At 36.9% G+C, this 20,272-nt stretch overlaps 1 protein-coding gene across 2 annotated transcripts in view; it reads left to right on the top strand.

Moving 5' to 3' along the window:
• The first annotated feature begins 1,669 nt into the window (after positions 1-1,669).
• INO80 (INO80 complex ATPase subunit) overlaps positions 1,670-20,272 on the top strand; it is a 136,974-nt gene continuing 118,371 nt past the window's right edge. Inside the window, exon 1 of one of the 2 annotated variants that reach the window (XM_057488702.1) lies at positions 1,670-3,497. The gene's annotated coding sequence lies outside the window, so the exon portion shown is untranslated. The remainder of the gene's footprint in view (positions 3,498-20,272) is intronic. The other variant, XM_036923814.2, reaches the window with a different exon arrangement.

Raw genomic sequence — 20,272 nt, 5'->3', positions numbered from 1 at the left:
TGGGTGAAACTGTTGAAATTATACAAATTCTGTTTCTCAAAATTTTACCCACTAATTTAGCATCCATCAGTGGATCTTGTCTGGACGTTATTATTGTGTTTTTTCCCTGATGATTTTTGTTACCCCTCTTTCTATATTTATTGAAATTATAAGAGCTGTCCCTTCCCCTATTCACTTAAATAACCAATTATTTACTTATATCAGTAAAAATGCATGAATATAAAACTAAATATCTGTGGGCCTATGGATCATAATGCTATACTATTAATATTTTGTTGCTTTGGCCACTAGGAACTCCTTCTGGTTGGCTCCTGTGTTCTTGTGACATTCTTTTTTGAGCATTGTTTTCTGGCAGTGCAAGATATTCCAGGCTCATCTTTGTATTTTCCCTGCCTCAGCCCAGGAATCAATTATTTCTCCAAGGTTCTCCTTGGAGAATTGTGTTTTAGAAATCAAGTTCTAGGTACTAGGTATTCTCTACTGACTCACACTTTTCAGCAGATAGAGCTAAGAATATGTATGTATCAATCCACACATACAATCTGTATTTCTGTAACTAATATACATACATTAAAAGTCATTAAGTTTATATTGATACTTCAGAATCCAATCCAACACCACAGGCTTCGTTTTAGCTTTCCCTCTTTCCTTAATAATTTTTTCTCTAACAATGAGAAACCCAGCTGGTGAACTGCAATATATTTGTTTAATTCTAGCAGATACATAGTACTGTCAAATTTTCAAATTGCTATCCCCACCCCCCACCACCCACTCAGCCCCACCATTCAGAAACATAGTATATAGATCACAGCATTTATGTAAATTCAACTGGTTTTATTTTTAGGTATCCAGTCAATATACTGTTTCCCTCAGTTACTTAGGTGAGTCTGTTTCTTCCCCTCCCACTGCACAGTGGCTATGTTACTCATTTGTAATATAGGTAAGTTCATTTCTTAGTGTTTATATTCATTTTTGGGCCCCCTCCCCCTTCACAACATGGTTTTTTTGTTTATTGCTTTATTATTGGAAATAAAATATATATCCTAAGTTGATCAGTTATATCAAAATGATCATTAAGTAATATTTTGTGTATTGTATTTCCTAATGTATTTTAAACATTACCCTAATAAAATGCTACATATTTAATGAGTGTGAACAATATTTAAAGAAAGCCGAAGAGACTTCTCCTTTTGGATAAACAGAACCAAGAACACAAGACTTTATTAGAGATTGGAAAAAACTGGACTCTAGTGTGAAAGAGATGAAAGATGTAGTTATAACATACATCAGAAGTTTTAGGACAGATGGGGGAAGCAGAATAATGCTCTCCTTCCAAGGATGTACACAGACCTGTGAATATGTTAGGTCACATGGCAAAGGGGAATTAAGTTGCAGGTGGATTTAAGGTGGCTAATCAGTTGATTTTAAAATAGAGATTATCCTAGATTATCTGGGTGAGCCCGATGTAATCAAAAGGATTATTTTCAAAAACAGTAAGAATTGGTCAGATATGATGTGAGAAGGACCCAACCTACCACTAGTAGCTTTGAAGATGGAGGCCAGCAGCCAGGAGCCAAAGAATGCAAGCCATCTCTGGAAGCTGGAAAAGGAAATTAATTCTTCCCTATGGTCTCCAAAAAGTAAGGCAGCCCTGCCAACACCTTGATTTTAGCCCAGTTTGAGACTTGTGTCAAACTTCAGACCTACAGAACTGTAAAATAATGTGTTACTTTAAACCAGTATGTTTGTGATCATTTCTATGAGTACGACAATTTACATTTGAACTTTAAAGGACTCTACAACTTAGTCCTCTCTAGCTTATTGACTTTTCTCCCTTTATTGTTCCTTTTGGTCTATGCTCCAGTCAGCTCAGTGTTACTCAAATATTATCTTTTGTTGGTTTTAGTTATTTATTTTTGGGGGTATGTGAAATACTACTATGGTTCTAAGAGTCAGTCCTATACAAAAATATTTGCCTCTTCCTTGCCAATCCTGCTTATTCACATTCCGTCCCTTTCTTCCCACCTTTCTCATATAAGACATAAATCACTTAAATTTCTGGTTTATCCTTTCTATTTTTCCCACAAATGAGCAGATACTTGTATCTTCATAAGTCCCCTTTTTTCATACACAGAGTCATATACTTTTGCCTTTAAGCAAAATTAACTTTTTAGAGTCCAGTGAATTTTGCACAAGGCTAATGATTTTAAGTAAATGTTGTTGTGTTGAAATGTCAAGGGCCAGCTTGAAATGAATTAAAGCTTGAGACGTGAGGAATTGAAATAGCATATTTAACTTTCAGGAAGTTCTAATTCTTATTTGTAGTTAGGTTCTAAACTGGGTACTTCTCATGACAGACCCTGGTCACTGAGCTGCATTAGCTTTAGGAAACGTTGAGTAGCAGAGGCTCAAACTACGGAGTTGGCACAGACATACCAATTATTTCCTTTTCTGAGGCTCACTGGGTGGTTGTGACAACAGGGAGACATTTCCGATGACAGATATGCGTGTTCCCAAGTCCTTCAATCCTAAAGCCTCTACTTAGGCATCTTGTCTTACTATGCTACAGCATCGCGGTCTTGGTCCTTGAGTCTAAAGGGGAGCCCCAAACAGCGGTACGAGTGGCTCCACACAGCAGGCACTTCCCCCACGATGTACACACCCGCCCAAAGGGGCCAGAAACAAGATAAAATATCACATTCGAGCCAATCTTGACCTCACCAGTGTTCGGTAGCCCCTAACAAACTAATCACAAACACCCGCGCATCTGCGGCCCGCCGAAACCAATATTCCCAGGATCCTGGGCGGTTTCGATTGACGTTACTTCCGGGAAAAGTAACGGAATTTTTTTTATTTCGGCGGTTGCGGCCTGGTAAGGTCTCGCGACATTTGCTCCCGCGAGATCTGCTTGCTCACTCTAGCGATGACATCCTTATCCTCCTCCCCGCCGCCTTTCGGCAATCTTCGCCAGTCCCAGCCCCGACCAATCTGCACTCAGATGGCATGGATCAGGGTCTACCCCCCGAACCCCGGTCTGCGTTGGGTGTCAGGCAGCAGCGGCGGGGTGCGAGCTGCACGAGGCAGACGGCAGCTGCACTGCGGGCGACCACAGACTGGCAACGAGCTGTGAACGTGGGCGGGGCGGGGGTAAGCCTGCTGTGTAGCGGCTCGATTGTTCTGGCCTGGCTATGGCGCCTCTCCTCCCCCCCGCCATGGCTCCCCGTGTCCCTGCTCCGCTCCTCTCAGTGAGTGAAAGTGGCCGCCGCCGCCGCCGGCCCAGCGCCCGCAGCCGCCTCAGCGCCGCCGCCATCTTGGGGTCCCAGGAGCCGCCGAGGGAGCGAGCTAGGAGCGTCCACGCCCAACGCAGTCACTGTCCCACGGTCTCAGAGAGCGAACCGCGGCTCCACGGTCGGCGGGGCGACCTCCCCCTCCGGACCCCGCCCGCACCCCGCCCCCCCCTCCGCCGCCGCCGCGGCGGCGGGGCCCGGCGGCCCGAGGTGAGGCAACTAGACGTAGGCGGGTGAACGGAGGTGGGGAAGGTGTAGGCCCCGTAGCGCTCCTTTCAGCGGGCGACTACTGGGCCGCGTCTTAAAGGGGACGTCGCCCCCGGCCCTTGGATTTGTTGGGGTTAGTAGGGAGGATGGGTGTGGACACTCTACACGGTTGGGACTTACGAGACCTGGGCCTCATCCTTCCCCTCTCATGCCTCGGGGTCATCCGGTGACCTCAGCCAGCTGAGGAAGCCCGTGGGGCGCCCACACGTGGGGAGTGTGTTAGACCAGGTGCACGTGGGACCCGGTGGGGCGGTGTCGGTCTAACACGTGTGTGGGTTTGGGGGTGGAATGGGGCAGGGCGGGGGCTGTTTGGGCTCGAGTGGGAACCCAATGAGGGCTTTATCTGTCCTTTTAAACAAATGAGATCTAAGGGCTTGATAGTGTGTCAATTTATGGGGAGCAAGTTGGTGTATGGATGACTGGTGCTTGCTGCTTGTTGGTGTTGAGTGGGGGCAGCCTAACACGTGCATAGACTTAGGATTCTGTAGGTGACATCTCTAATGGTCTTTTAGGGAGTCTAGGTGTCATCCTATTTTGACATTCCTTCTTGAGCTCGCTAATGAAAACTACTACTTCCGTGATCACCAAGGGTGGAAGCCCCCTACAGTTTAGGAGTGACAGAACCTAAGAAGGCACTTACTGTTTAAGTTAACTGTTCCCGAATTTTTCCTTGAGTCATACACTGTCTAGTTTTCATGTTTTGTACTTGTTGGTAGGAATAGGAGAGGGAATTAGGAGGTTGACCTCGTCCAATCAGTGACTTTCATGATTCCTTTCCAAAGGAAGATTCATTGTGATTTACTAGTGGCAGTTTTTTATTTATAAGTAACAGCTTTGTTGAGATATAATTCACATACCAAAAAACTCCTAAAGTGTACCGTTTTGATTTTTAACATACTCAGAGTTGTACAGTTCACCCCAAAAAAATCTCTTCCCACAGCCTCTAGCAGCCATTAACCTGTTTTCAATTTTTGTAGATTTGCCTATTCTGGACATTTCATATAAGCGGGATCATACAATATGTGTCCTTTTGTGACTGTTGTCTTTCACTTAACATGTTTTCAAAGTTTATCCATGTTGTTAGCATATATTAGGACTGTTCCTTTTTATTGCTAAATAACATTCAATGCTGCTGGTGGTTTATGCTTGAAATTCTCAAGCTCTTGCTATAAAATGGTAATTTGAGGTTAGGTTATTTATGGTAAAAGTTGCATACCTATTGATTCTAAAATATATCTGTGTTTTTAAGAATTAAATTCCATTTTAATTTACTATGTCTTTTTCCTCCACATTTTGTTTGAAAGAATTCAAACCAATTTTTATAGGTCTGTCAATTTTTATAGGAAATAACTGTAAAGAGCACAAATATTAGAAAAGTTTATGACTAATAAAAACATTTTTGAATACATTAAGGTGGAAATGTGATTAAGTCTAAGCATCAGACCATGAACTGTGGTGTTACAATTTCACTTAATGAAAGTTTGTCATAGTGTTACCAAGGAAAGGTATCATATAACAACTTTTGACTTGCTGTTTCCTTGTGTAGACATAGGACTAGGGAAGGAATAATGGGACACCTCTCCTACCCACAGAAGATTAAAACTGACTTGGGGATTTAACATGTGAACACACAAGTTAATACAAAATAAAAGGCTGGGATGCAGTGGATTTTAGAGTGGTCAGAGTGGGACAGGATTGTAGCAAACTCTTGAGTTTGTGTAGGAAAATTAAGTGAAGTTGATGACAAGTATTAAAGTAGATTGCTAAGCATAATAATTTTATGTGATAGGCTGTAGCATGCAGAGGATGAGAAGAGCATAGTTGGCAATACATACTGAACACCTTTTATGGGCACTAAGCCTAATCAGGAGGGCTCTGGTTCAACGTAATACATCCCCCATTATTTTTGGGTGAGGATTTCAACATATGAATGGCGGGCGGCAGGGCACAAATACTCGGACCATGGTTGTATATATATATATATATATATATATATATGTATGTATTTTTATTAAGGTATCATCAATATACAATCGTATGGAGGTTTCACATGAGCAACATTGTGGCTTCAACATTCACCCATATTATCAAGTCCCTCCCGCCCATTGCAATCACTGTCCATCAGAGTAGTAAGATGCTATAGAGTCACTCCTTCTCTTTGTGCTTTACTGCCTTCCCCGTGACCTGCCTATATTATGTGTGCTAATTATAATGCATGGCTGTATATTAAGTTAGAAATTCAGTTGCAGAAGCATTGGATTGACTTGCTAATAAGGTTTGATTAGGGTTGAAAAGTTGATCACAAAGAAACTTAATACCTGGGCTTAATAAATTCATAATAGAGGTTTCCATTGTTAGGTTAGAAGTAAGAGATCAGTAAAGGAAAATGTAGTTGACAAATAAAAAAAAAATCCAACGGGACTAAATGCTATCCATAATTTTAACAGACTAGAGGATTATGAGTAAATTGTGTGACATGCCTTTATATACCTTAACTACCAAGGATTGACAGATAACCTGAGGGTCTCCGGAGCAGGGTTCTTAGTATTTTTTACACATCTGGACCCCTTTGTAGTCTAAAGAAGCCTGTGAACCCCTTCTTTTTTTTGAACCCTTTCTTAGAATATGATTTTTAAATGTTTAAAAGTGTCTAAAAATGTCACATATTAAAAAAATTTAAATGTAGGAAATTTCCTTCTTATTATTGAATTAAATAATAACCAGGGATAGTCTTGCTAATACTGCTGTGGTGTGGTGTTTACATTCAGAATTGAAGGAAATGCTAATTAATTTAATTATAGGTTGGTGAAAATAAGAATACATTTTTTCCAGTCCAAGTTCATGGATCCTAGTTTAATGGATCCTCTGCCCTAGGGAGTCCTGGACACATAGCTAAGTTATTTATATGTGGCAAACCAGTGGTTTCCATAACAAGAAGTAGGATTATTGATATTTAAATTCATGCTCACAAGAACGCAAACATGACTTCTTACGGGAAAAGCTATGGTATAATGGAAAGATACTGTTTTTGACTTAAAAAAAATTTTTGAGTTTGAGTCCCACTTTTTTGAGTTTCAGTTCTTATCTGTAAAAGGGATAATAATTTTCACTTCTGAGATTGACATATTAACTGACAGCATACTGATCAATGTTATTTTTGTCTTTGAAGAAATAAACATACCAGAGATTATGAGGTACATTTAATTCTGATTTGAAAGAGGGGAAACTATTTTTTATGTAGTAGGAAGGACCAGCATGTATGGCATATAGGGTTTTCTCAAGGTCTTCAAGTATAGAGTTCACCTTTTGGTAATATTAGACCTATTCTTGTTTCTTCTAAAATAACAAATAAGGTTGCCTCTTTTGTATGTGACAGCTAGTTTTTCTGTGTAAGAAGGTAGTAGCTAAGTAGGATAAACTGTGGATAAATATTTTGTGTCTGTACACGAACACAAAAACAGCTAATGAACATCAGTACAATAAAAAGAATGCTAAGCCAAGTGGTCAGTTTATCCCTGAGAATGTTGCCTTTATGGCCAACAAAATGTTAGTCATTCCTGAGGGAGGTATGAAAAATAAAGTTTAAAAATGAACTGCATTATCTTAGTACAAAACATACATCTGCTCATAAGACGTTAAATGTATTCCAACTGTTGCACCTCAAGGAAGAATAAATTAAGCAGGAGGAAGATTTCCAGAAAATGACAGTATAAGTGGTGAGGCTTTCTTAAGAAGATGAAAGAAATTTGACTCTGCAATGGATTGCTGAAGACTGAGATGGACAACGATGTTTAAGGTGTATTGAATTAGGAAAATCATGAATAATAATCCTGGAACGTTAGAGCTAGCTTCAAAGATGAATATTGTTTGATGGGTGTATAATGAGTGATTTGTTTATGAAACTTACTAGCGTGGAAGGTGGTTAAAGCTCAAGAACAGACCAGACAGTTTAAGGGTTACAAAGCCAGAGACTTTTGTGATACAGCCCTAGTGCACTCCAGGTCAACAAACCATTTAATGATATTTGTACCTAATGGTTTATGAAATTAACTTTTTCTGTTCATTTATTCACTCAGTAAATATTTATTGAATACCTAGTGAAGCTTTTTGATCCTCATTTCTTGGCTTACGGGACTGTGGTAGACTCTAGGGTGTACAAGCGAATTAATCCAATTGTATGTGTATGTATGCCGAGTACAGAAGAGCTCTGCAAAGATGAACACAATTATGCAAACTCTACCATTGAGAATATAAACCTAAATGTTTCTTTTGAGGTGGTACGATACTAGTAGTTAGATTTTGTTTTTTTAGAAAAATAAATGTAGACATTTTATTCATTTGTTTAAAGACCTTAATTTGCCTTAATAGAAGGATTGTAATCTAGTAGCAGTGTAGCATAGCTGAAACCCTTTTAGATCCTAGAGCCAGATGACCTGAGTTCAAATTTTAGCTCTCCCACTTATTAACTGTGTGGCCTCTGGGAAGCTCGTTAAGCCTCAGTTTCTTTATCTGTTAAATTAGGATAATAATAGTACCTATTTCATAGAGGATAACTGTGAGAAATGTGTGAGTACCTAGAAATGCTTAGAATGGTACCTGCACATAGTACTTTCAATATGTGTTGGTTATTATTGTAAGTACCATTTTACTTTGACAGTTTAATCAGTTTAATCTAGAGTTTTAGTTTATTAAGTATTGATATCAGAAACCTTATTACAAGTAGAAAATATCTCAGATCTCTTTTTTGATAAAGCAGGGTAAAATACATCAATAAAGAAAATAATTACAATGCATTAACCTTTGTGTTATTACATAATGAATACCAGATGTTAATAGAAATATCTTTCTATTTAAGACTATAACTCAAAGAGATGGTATTTTACAACATTAAACGTTTTAGTTCAGACTCTAAAATATATCTGTCCAAGATGTTATTCTATTGCCTTTTTTAGAGTCACTCATAGAATATAGTAGTAAGCTAGGCTCTAGAATAGGACTTAATGAAAGTTTTTCTGTAAAGGTTCAAATAAATCAAGCTTTGCTGGTCCTGTTTCCTTTGTTGCAAGTGCTCAACTCTGCTGTTATAATGTGAAAGCAGACATAGTCAATATGTAAATACATGAGTGAGGCTATGTTACAATAAAACTTTATTTATGGGCACAGTTTTAATTTCATATAATTTTCATCTGTCATGAAAGAGTGATTTTTTTCCCTCCAATTATTTAAACATGTTAAAACCCATTCTTACCTGTAAGAATTTACAAAAATGGGCAATGGCTGCATTTAACATGCAGACCATGTTGTCCCAATTCATGCTCTAGATTCTTGTCTCTACAACTCTGGCTAGGTCTTGTGCAAGTTAATAATATTAAGTCCTAGTTACATCTTTTAAATAGGGATGATACTAGTATCTACTTTATATGGAGAGTTGTTAGAAATAAATGAGAATCCACTTGAAGTGCTTAGCACCATCCCTGGCATAGTTAAGTGAATAATAAATGCTGTATATTATTATATATGTATTTTTTATCAATCAAGAATTATTGAGCAAGGCATTGGAATGCAGAGATAAAATAAAGATGGCAGAGTGAACTCAAGTTGAAATTTTCCATCCTATTCCAGGCATATAAAAATGCTGGATCATATACAATAAATGCTATATATTATCATCATCTAATTGAACCCCCTCATTTTACAATGAGGCTGTTGGGTTCTTGAGAGGATAGCTGGTAGTCCTAAAGTCTATCTGTGCCTTGTCAGCATTAAACTCACAGCTTTTTTTTTTTTTTATTGATATACACTCTTAGGGAGGTTTCACATGAAAAATAATGTGGTTACTGCATTCAGCCATATTATCGAGTCCCCCCATACCCCATTTAAGTCACTGTCTGTCAGCATAGTAAGATGCCACAGAGTCACTATTTGCCTTCTCTGTGCTCCCTGTGACGCCCTACACACCACGTGTGCCAATCATAATACCCCTCAATCTCCTTCTCCCTCCCCACCCACCAGTCCTCCCCCACCCTTCCCCTTTGGTAACCACTAGTCCCTTCTTGGAGTCTGTGTAAAGTCACAGCTTTTAACTTCAGTTCCTCCTATCTAACCATACTGCTTCCATAGAGAATTGTAGTGCCATTTAATTCAGTTAAAATAACTGCTGGATAAAAGTATTTTATTGGATACCGAAATGGTGGATACAGGACATAATATGATGCATTTGTCAAAATCCATAGGGCTTTGTAGCACAAAGAGTAAACTTCTTAACGGAGGTTGAGGGCTCCCAGGAAGGAATGTAGATGGTGACAAGATAATCTAATTATATTACAAATGTGTGAAACAACCGTACTAAGAAGGGGAGGGGATTGCTGACCTCATTAACCTTGGAAATGAGTAGAATCTAAGATAAAAGGAACTGCACATAAGCACTGTAGTCTAATTGATAAAGTTGTGTCCCAGGGGGTACAGGTTAATTCTGATACTGATATATATGTGTACTGAAGTTGAACAATTAAGTAAATGGATGGTGGGAGACAGGCTTCTCTCACTGGAGTCTAGAATGATCCATGTACTAATGGATTACATTTGGAGACAGTATGAACTCACGTTTAGTTTAATACACGTACAGCTAGATACATACTTAATTATTTATAGATATGAGTACATACTTGGGTTTATATACACACATATATTTCTGTGCTCTGTCAGCTGAGAAGGTTTAAAGAATCCCAGGAGCATACCTAGTACCCATATTATTGGATTCTAATATCATTATAGAGTAACATGAACTAGAGCTCCTTGGCAAATCGGCTGATTATAGGACTGGGGGCAGGAAGTATACACGGTGAGCCTAGAGCATCTTTTCATGCCAGAAAGTAAGAAGGTGCTCTAACAGCTACCACCACAACACTGTAACCCACATTGATGAGGATATATTAAGGAGCACAGGAGGCAACTGAAAGCTCCCAATGGCCAAAACTGCAATGATTTGAGAAGCAAAATAAAGCAGAAATTGGAGTACACACAAAAGGTCATACTTATGAGCCTATATTCATCTAAATAAATGATTGAATCCATGAATATACTGCTTACAATACTCCATTAGTATGGTTTTGTGCTCTGGGAGCCTCTGGTTTGCTGGAGATCCTTCAGACATTATTGGGATAGTTAAGTATGTAGGACTTTGGAGTTAGAATTGTTGGATTCCAGTCCTGGCTCTTCCATTTCTGGCTACATGACGTTGGGTCGATTAGTTAAGCTCTTTTATCTATAAAATGGAGGTTTTAGTCGTATATCTGTGTCATAAAAGGATTAAATGAGTTAATGCATATATAAAGTGTGTATGCATGTAAAATGCATGGCACATAGCTCTCAATAGAATGTCTGTGTATAGCCTACTTTAATACAGTAGCATTTGATACAGTAAAATCAAAAAATTTGAATCTCTACTTGGAAATTTTTGTAATGGAGTCTGCTTCCTTACCCCCAAACTTCTTAGAGGTAAAAGTCTAACAAGTGTTTACTGAGCACCTATTTTAGTATAAACATATCTGCCCTGTTCAGATTGACTGTGTAGACTGTATAGTGAAAAGAAAAAGTAATTATACATTTGGTGTTAATAAAATCACACATCCAAGGGACTGAAGTATCTCATGATTAAAAGCAAGATCCATTTAGTATATGATTCAACTCATGCTTATTTTCAGATGGTTTGTGCCTAGGATGAATTACCTGAACTTTGATTTCTCAGGGCTTCCTTTGGAGAACACAGTTGTAGTACACAGCTTCTGTTACCACCCACACCAGTAAGTGTGTTCACTCCCAAAATGAAAACTGACTTTAGAATGGGAAAACTAAAGGCAAATGTGAGTTTTGGAATATTGGCTGTTAATGGAATGTGTCTTACTTTTTATTCCCAATAATAACCTCTCACCATCATTCACGTAATAATGTAGGATGGAGCTGATCATTAAATTTTCCCAGCTCTCTCTGTGTGTGGGATCTCTGTTTTTCACAAGTAACTATAAAATAAGCTAATTCTTCTTCCGTTTGCTGAGCAATGAACTGAGTTGTTGCTCAAGATTTTTTGGGCTGTGAACTTAGTTCTTTATCTCTTCTAGAGGAGCATCTTTTTCGCAGCTCTCATTCCCTGAAAAGGGTGCGCCTTTTCATGGATCTAGCTTTGAAAGTTACTGGTTCTTTGGTAAGAGGGATCTTTAACTTTGTTTACAAATTTTAATTTGATAAATTGTTATTATTTCAGATTGGTGTTTTTCACAAAAGGCTTATGCAGTATAGCCTAGGGACCTCTAACATAGCCCTAATTTGAAAAAATTTTATTTTAAACTACCATGTGAAAGGTCCACCAGCTACCTCAGGAAACATTTCGTCCCTTTTGGGTTTTTTTAATTTAGTATTATTTAGACCCTAAATGCTTAATAAACAGGGACTAAACTTGTTTGATCAAATCTATGGTGTGTATTATAGAACTTCCCAGAGGCAGTTGTGCTAGTGAGGCTATTTCTTTTATTATTTTGATGTTTTTATTCCCTATCTTGGTGAAGATAATCCTCTAGGAAGTTTAAATGGTATTTTCCTAGAAAAAGCAAATGCACTGTAATTGTGGGGTTTATTATTATTATTTTTTTGATCCTTGGTAACATCTTCATTATGTTATGATATTTCAGTTTTATTAAGGAAGAAAATTAGGGAACGGAAAATGTGGATAGGCATTTTTTTTTTTCTTTCTCACAATATTCCTGTGAGATAGGCCAAAATATTTTCTCTTTGCTGTTCAGAAATTTATGAAAGGGCCATCCTTTTTTAGCCAGGAGTTCTTCATTCCATTTAAAATGCAGGTGTCATTTTTCTCTGAAACTTTGTGCTTTGAGCAAACTCTGGGTTTGTTAAATTGCTGGGCTGTTCCCATGCTATAGTAGGGATCCCTTTAGTTGAGCAGTTTGAGGGCAACATCTTTTCCTTCTCATGTTTAGTTCAGTGTCTGTTATGTGTTTAGTAGCCCCTTAGTGAATATTAGATGGTCTGGATGGGAAGTTTTGGTTCAACTAGAATCTTTATAGAGCACTTTGTGATTTATTTACCTCTTATTTGCTATGTATAGGTTGGCCAAAAATTTATTGTATAAATGTGGATACTTCTGAAAGTGAAAGAAGGACTATTAGTAATTATGCTGGGAACAGCAGGCATAACTTGGAACTGTCTTGGGCAAACCGGCTAGGAAGTACGGTCACCTTAGTCATGAGGCTTCTTGCTTTTTGTTATATCATAGCAGTGTCAGCTGGTAAATAATTGGGGCTTTGGAGTCACTGATGGTAGATCTGAGTTCTAGTTCTAGCTTGGAGAGGTTATTTAATTTAGCTAAAATAAGATGAATTACTGTGGGGATTAAATGAGCTAGTAATTATTAAAGCTCTTAGAACACACAAGTGCCTTACACTTGAGCTAGGGTTTTTACTTCTATCTGAGGCTGGCTTTGAAAAAATTTTTTTTATGGTTAGGATTAACTGAAACATTTCAGTGAATGAAGAAAAAATTTTCAGCAGTGCCATTGAGCTAATTTGTTTTGGATGTTATATGGTTATTGTGGGCAGGAAAGGAATGCCCTATGAAACCTAATATTCTTACTCTTTTTTAAAATACTCATGAAAAACTTTTTTCCCCAATTACTTTTTGCAGAATTATTAACAGATATTTTAGTAGCTTAGATTTAGCAAAATATAGAAGTTACCAGTAACTTTTATTTCAACTGAGTGGATTATACAAATAAATTTCAATGGTTAGGAAAAAAATGATTTAAATGAGAATTTCATGAAGTCTCTAATCAGTATTTATATTTTGTAGAATTGTGTATTTGTTATTGGAATTATTTTTCCCTCTGTATTTTTGATGTTTTGCCAGCTTAATTTTGATTATTTGTGAATTTTAGGAAAAGGAATCAAAGAAAAACAGTTTTCATATACTTTGTGCATTAGTACAAACATCCACATTGTGAACCAGAGGGAAGTATGTGGTACTAAAACTTCCAATTGTGGTATTGCATATAGTTTCTTATTAAACAGCTTAACAACATATAATAAGGTAATATAGAAAGACTTAGGGTAAAGAGAAATTATAATGATATATATCCAACTAAGAGAACTAAGAGAAATGGGGATTCTTTAGTTTGTCTATTTAAGTATACAATAAATTGTTGCTTCCTGTAAAATATTGGACAGTTAGGGAAGACACCCTTGTTTATTTTATTAGTAAGAGATGCTAGTTAAGCACAGCATATAGTATGGGAGCTTTTAGCATCTACCTTATACTGGTATTGGAGGAGCACAAAAAATAGTTTTAAGGCCATGGCTGGAAATTGACTCCTAATCTGAACTGTGAAAGAGGAATTATACAGGGATCTTCTAGAGTAAGCCTGGGTGGCCTTGGAACCCATCCTACTTCTGTGAGAATCCCAGTAACATTATGACATTTGTGTACGGGGGAATGTGCACCTTTGGTGTGGAGTTGCAAAGAGGACCACGTAGCCTAATGGCTTATTATTTGTCAATGCCCTGTGCAGACTGATTTTAAATCTCTTTGCAAACTGATAGAGTGAAACCAAGCAAAAAATATTTTAAAAATTGTTTATGTTTAATGTAGGAGGGTCACAGGGAAGGCAGTACAGACTAGACAAGTAGTGATTCTATAGCGTCTTACTACCCTGATGGATAGTGACTGCAATGGGGTGTTGGGGGGGACTTGATAATATGGGTAAATGTAGTAACCACAACGTTGCTCATGTGAGACCTTCATGAGATTGTATATCAAGGATACCTTAAAAAATTGTTTATGTAGGAATTTTAAATTTTGGTGAAGTTAGTTTACCAATATTTTCTTTCATGGTTAGTACTTTCTGCATCCTGAGAAATTTTTACCTACTCCAAGGTCACGAAGATATGTTCTTTTGTTTTCTTTCAAAAACTTTATCATTTTAGGTTACATTTAAGTCTGTGATTCTTCTCTCACTTCATTTTTGTATATGGTGTGAGGTTGGGGTTTGAGGTTCACTCCCACTCCTCCACCACCTCATATAGATCTCTGATTGTTCCAGCACCTTTTGATGAAAAACTTTTCTTTCCCTGTTGGACTGTTTTAGTGCCTTTGTCAAGAATCAGTATAGTGATGTAAGTGTGGGACTCATTCTGCACTCTTTTCTGTACCATTGGCTTATTTGGCTGTTCTTATGTCATTGCAGTACTATCTGGATTACTATAACTTTTAGTAAGCCCTGAAATCAGATAGTGTAAACTTCAGCTTTGTTCATCTTTTTCAAACTTGTTTGGACTATTCTAGGTCCTTTGCATTTCCATATAATTTCAGCCTGAGTGTGTAAGTTTCTTCAAAAACCTTTTTGGAATTTGATTGGGAATCTATAGATAAAGTAGGGGAGAATTGATGTCTTAATAATAATGAATATCCAGTCTGTGAACATGTAGTAGTAGTAGTAGTAGTAGTAGTAGCAGTAGTAGCAGTAGTAGTAGTGTAGTAGTAATAATACGTCTTTATCTGACAAAGGAATTATATCTATTATATATAAAGGATTCCTATAACTCAATAATAAAAAGACCACAATTTTTTCAAATGTGGTTAAAAACCTTCGACATTTCACGAAGGAAGTTACACAAATGGCCAATAAGCATGTGTAAAGGTACTCAACTTCATCAGACATTAGGGATATACAAATTAAAACCACAATGAGATACCATTATAATACTAAGTTTTGGCAAAATTGGGAAGCAACTAGGATTCTTATTCATTGTTGGTGTTAGTGTAAAATAGTAAAACAATTTGGAAAATTGTTTTGTTGTTTCTTACAAGGCTTAATATATTCCTCACTATAACCTAGCAGTTCCATTCCCAGGAATTTACCCAAAGAGAAATGAAAACCCAAATATCCATCGATAGGTGAATAAATAGACAAATTGTGGATATATTCATTCTTATAATGAAATGCAATTCAGTAACAAAAAGGAGTGAACTACTGATACATGGACTAGCATGGATGAATCTCAAAAACATGCTAAAAAAAAAAAAAGAATCCAGACAAGAAAATGTACATGAAGTATGATTCTCTTTCTGTAAATATCTAGAGCATACAAAATTATTCTCTGTGATAGAAATCAGAACAGTGATTACGTCTAGGGCAAGAAGTGGAAGGAATTGACTGGGAAGAAGCACAATCCAAAGAGAACTTTCTGGGGTGTAATGAGCTATTCTTGATATATCTTGATTGGAATGTGAATTTTAAAGGTATATGCGTATGTCAAAACTCATCAAACTATATATTTAATACCTGTGCATTTTAATACATATTCATTTAATACATGTTATTTGCATTTGAAAAATAACATGGTAACATAACATCCATGGTAAGAATTTTGAAAAATACTGAAATAAAAAAATAGAAAGAAGAGGTCTCTCTTAGTCTGATTCCCAGAAATAAACACCTTCAGTTGTTTGAGATGTAACTTCCCAGACATTTTCTAGGCTTACAGTGTGGCAGATAAAGGTCAATCCTCAGGGGTCAGATTATCTGGATTCAAATCCACATTCCCTATTAAACTATATGACTTGAGCAATTTACTTAATTTATGAGCCTTTGGGTTCCTTACCTGTTAGTGGGATAATAGTAACAGTCTCTTTAAACAGAAAATTAGACCAATAGACCAATGGAACAGACTAGAGAGCCCACATATAAACCCAAGCATATTTGGTAAATTAATATACAATAAAGGAGCCATGGATATACAGTGGAGAAATGACAGCCTCTTCAAGAGCTGGTGTTGGCAAAACTGGACAGCTACATGCAAGAGAATGAAACTGGATTATTGTCTAACCCCATACACAAAAAGAAACTCAAAATGGATCATCAAAGACCTGAATGTAAGTCATGAAACCATAAAACTCTTAGAAGAAAACATAGGCAAAAATCTCTTAAATATAAACATGAGCGACTTCTTCCTGAATACATCTCCGTGGACAAGGGAAACAAAATAAAAAATGAGCAAATGCTACTACATCATGCTAAAAAAGCTTCTGTACAGCAAACGACACCATCAGCAGAACAAAAAGGCATACTACAGTAATCTGACAAGGGGTTAACATCTAAAATACATAAAGAACTCACATGCCTCAACACCCAAAAAGCAAATAACCCTATTAAAAAATGGGCAGAGGGTATGAACAGACACTTCTCCAAAGAAATTCAGATGGCCAACAGGCACATGAAAAGATGCTCCACATCACTAATTATCAGGAAAATGCAAATTAAAACCACAGTGAGATAACACCTCACACCAGTTAGGATGGCCAACATAGAAAAGACTAGGCACAACAAATGCTGGTGAGGATGCAGAGAAAGGAGAACCCTCCTCCACTGCTGGTGGGAATGTAAACTAGTTCAACCATTGTGGAAAGCAGTATGGAGGTTCCTCAAAAAACTAAAAATAGAAATTCCATTTGACCCAGGAATTCCACTCCTAGGAATTTACCCTAAGAATTCAGGATCCCAGTTTGAAAAAGACATATGCACCCCTATGTTTATAGCAGAACTATTTACAATAGCCAAGACAAGGAAGCAACCTAAGTGTCCATCAGTAGATGAATGGATAAAGAAGATGTGGTACATAAACACAATGGAATATTATTCATCAGTAAGAAAGAAACAAATCCTACCATTTGCAGCAACATGAATGGAGCTAGAGGGTATTATGCTCAATGAAATAAGTCAGGCAGAGAAAGACAAGTACCAAATGATTGCCCTCATTTGTGGAGCATAAGAACAAAACAAAAACTAAAGATAGCAGCAGACTCACAGAACCCAAGAACGGACTAACAGTTGCCAAAAGGAAAGGGACTGGGCAGGGTGGGAAGGGAGGGAGAAGGGGAAAAGGGGCATTACGATTAACACACATAACATGGGGGGGGGGCACGAGGTAGGCAGTATAGCACAGAGAAGACAAGTAGTTACCTTAGTTACTCTATAGCATCTTACTATGCTGATGGACAGTGACTAATGGGATATGTGGTGGGGAATTGATAATGGGAATCTAGTAACCACAATGTTGCTCATGTGATTGTATATTAATGATACTAAAATAAAATAAAGAAAGTTATTGGGGGTTTCTGTGTACTAGAGGTATTACACTACTGCTAGAATTTTATAAGAACTCTATATGAAATTTAAGTGTAAAGTGTTACAAATATTTTTCACAATTTATCATTTTTTAACTTTTTCTGTGTGTGCAGAAATGTTACGTTTTTAACATGTTTATTGAAATGTAATTCTCAGTCTATAAAATGACCCATTTAAAGTATATTTGGTTTTTCTATATTCTTTGGTTTAAGTGTACTTACAAAGTTGCATAATCACCAGTCTAAATTTAGAATATTTTCATCAACCCAAAAAGAAACCCTTGCCCATTAGTGGTCACTCCCCATTTTCCTCCCCGCTCTCAATCCCCACTACTGTGCAACCATTAAACTATTTTCTGTTTCTGTGGAGTTGCCTTTTCTGAATATTTCATATAAATGGAATTATACAATATGGGGCTTTTGTTGACCGGATTGTTTACTGAGCATCATGTTTTCAAGGTTCATCCTTGCTGTAGCATCTATCAGTATTCCATTCCTTTCTATTGCAAAATAATGCTCCATTGTATGGATATACCTCATTTTATTTATCCATTCATCAGTTGATGGACTTCTGAGTTGTTCCTACCTTTTGGCTATTGTGAACACTGCTATGAAGATTGATGTCTAAGTTTTTTCGTGGACCTGTGTTTTCAGTCTCTTGGGTATAACTAGAAGTGGCCTTGTTGGGTCATTTGGTAACTTTGTGTTTAACCATTTGAGGAACTACCAGACTTTTCTAGAATGGTGGCACTATTTTACAATCCCACCAGCAGTATATGGGGATTCCAATTTCTCCCTGCCCTTGTCAGCACTTACTATCTTTTTTTTATTATTATTGTAATCCTGTTATTAGCATCCTAGTGGGTGCTAAGTAGTACCTCATTGTGGTTTTGATTTGCATGTCCCTGATGACAAATGATGATAAAGCATCTTTTCATATGCTTATTATCCATTGGTATATCTTTTGTGGAGAAATGTCTGTTCATATCCTTTGTGCATTTAAAAATTTGGTGACTTTTTATTACTGAGTTTTTTAAAGTTTTAGAAAACATATTCTGTATATCAGTCACTTATCAGGTATATGATTTGCAAATATTTTCTCCCATTTGTGGGTTTTCAGTTTCTTGATAATACTATTTACAACATTAAAGTTAATTTTGATGACGTTCAATTTATTCATTTTTCCTTTTGTTTCTTTTGCTATTGGTATAATACCTAAGAAACCATTGCATTATCCAAGGTTTTAAAGACTTAACCTATTTTCTCATAGTTTTATAGTTTTAGCTCTTAAATTTAGATCTGTGATCTCTTCTGAGTTAAATTTTGTGTGTAATATAAGGAAGAGGTCCAACTTCATTCTTACAGTATATGACTGGCCGGTTGTCACAGCACCATTTGCTGAAAAGGCTGTTAATTTCCCCATTGAATTTTCTTGACACCCTTGTTGAAAGTCATTTGACTCTAAATATAAGGGTTTATTTCTGGACTTCTGGTCCTTTTCTTTTGATCTGTATGTTTAGCCTTATGTCAGTACCACACATGTTAACTACCGAAGCTATATATAGTAGGTTTTGAAATCGGAAGTAGGAGTCCTTCAACTTTGTTCTTCCTTTTCAGGATTGTTTTGGCTATCCTAGGTACCTTGCATTTCCATATGAATTTTAGGGTCAGTTCTTCTGTTACTGCAAAAAAGCCAGCTAGGTATTACATTTTAATTTTAAGATGCAGTCTGAAATTTAGAATCTTAAAAATCATTTGATGAACCATGGGATGTCTTTTCATTTAATTCTTTAATTTCTTTCAACAATATCTTGTTGTTTTCAATATGTAAGTCTTGCAGTTCTTTGTTTAGATTTATTCCTTAGCATTTTGTTCTTCTTGATGTGCTTGTAGATGAAGTCATTTTCTTGATTTCATTTTCAGGTTATTCATTTCTAGTGTGTAAAGATATAATTGATTTTTGTATATTGATTTTGTACCCAACAAGATTATTGAGCTTGTTTATTCTAATAATATTTTAGTGCATTTTTTAGGATTATCTATCTATATATAAAAGGGTGTTGCCTATAAATAGAGATGGTTTTACTTTTTTTCCAGTCTGGATGCCTTTGTTTCCCCTCACTCCTAATTGCCCTGGCTAGCACTTTCAGTACAGTCTTGCATAGAAGTTGTGAAAGTGGACAGCCTTGTTTTATTCCTGATCTTAAGGGGGATAGCATTTTGTCTTTCACCATTAAGTATGGTATTAGCTGTGAGTTTTTTGTAGGTAACTTTTATCAGGTTGAGGGCGTTCTATTCCTAGTTCATTGACAGTTTTTACTTTGAAATGGTTTGTCACATTTTTCTGTGTCTTTTGAGATGATTGAGAGGGTGCTATCTTTTCTTCTATTAATGTGGTGTATAGTACATCCATTGATTTGCCAATGTTACACAACCCTTGCATTCCTAGGATACATGCTACTGGTAATGGTGTATAATCCTTTTTATGTTACTAGATTCAGTTATTAATATTTTACTTAGGGTTTTGTTTT

The sequence above is a fragment of the Manis pentadactyla genome, chromosome 11 (genome assembly GCF_030020395.1).
Source record: "Manis pentadactyla isolate mManPen7 chromosome 11, mManPen7.hap1, whole genome shotgun sequence".
NCBI classification, from domain to species: domain Eukaryota; kingdom Metazoa; phylum Chordata; class Mammalia; order Pholidota; family Manidae; genus Manis; species Manis pentadactyla.
The sequence above is the reverse complement of the archived record's forward strand: the minus strand, read 5'-3'. Positions and strand labels throughout refer to the sequence as shown.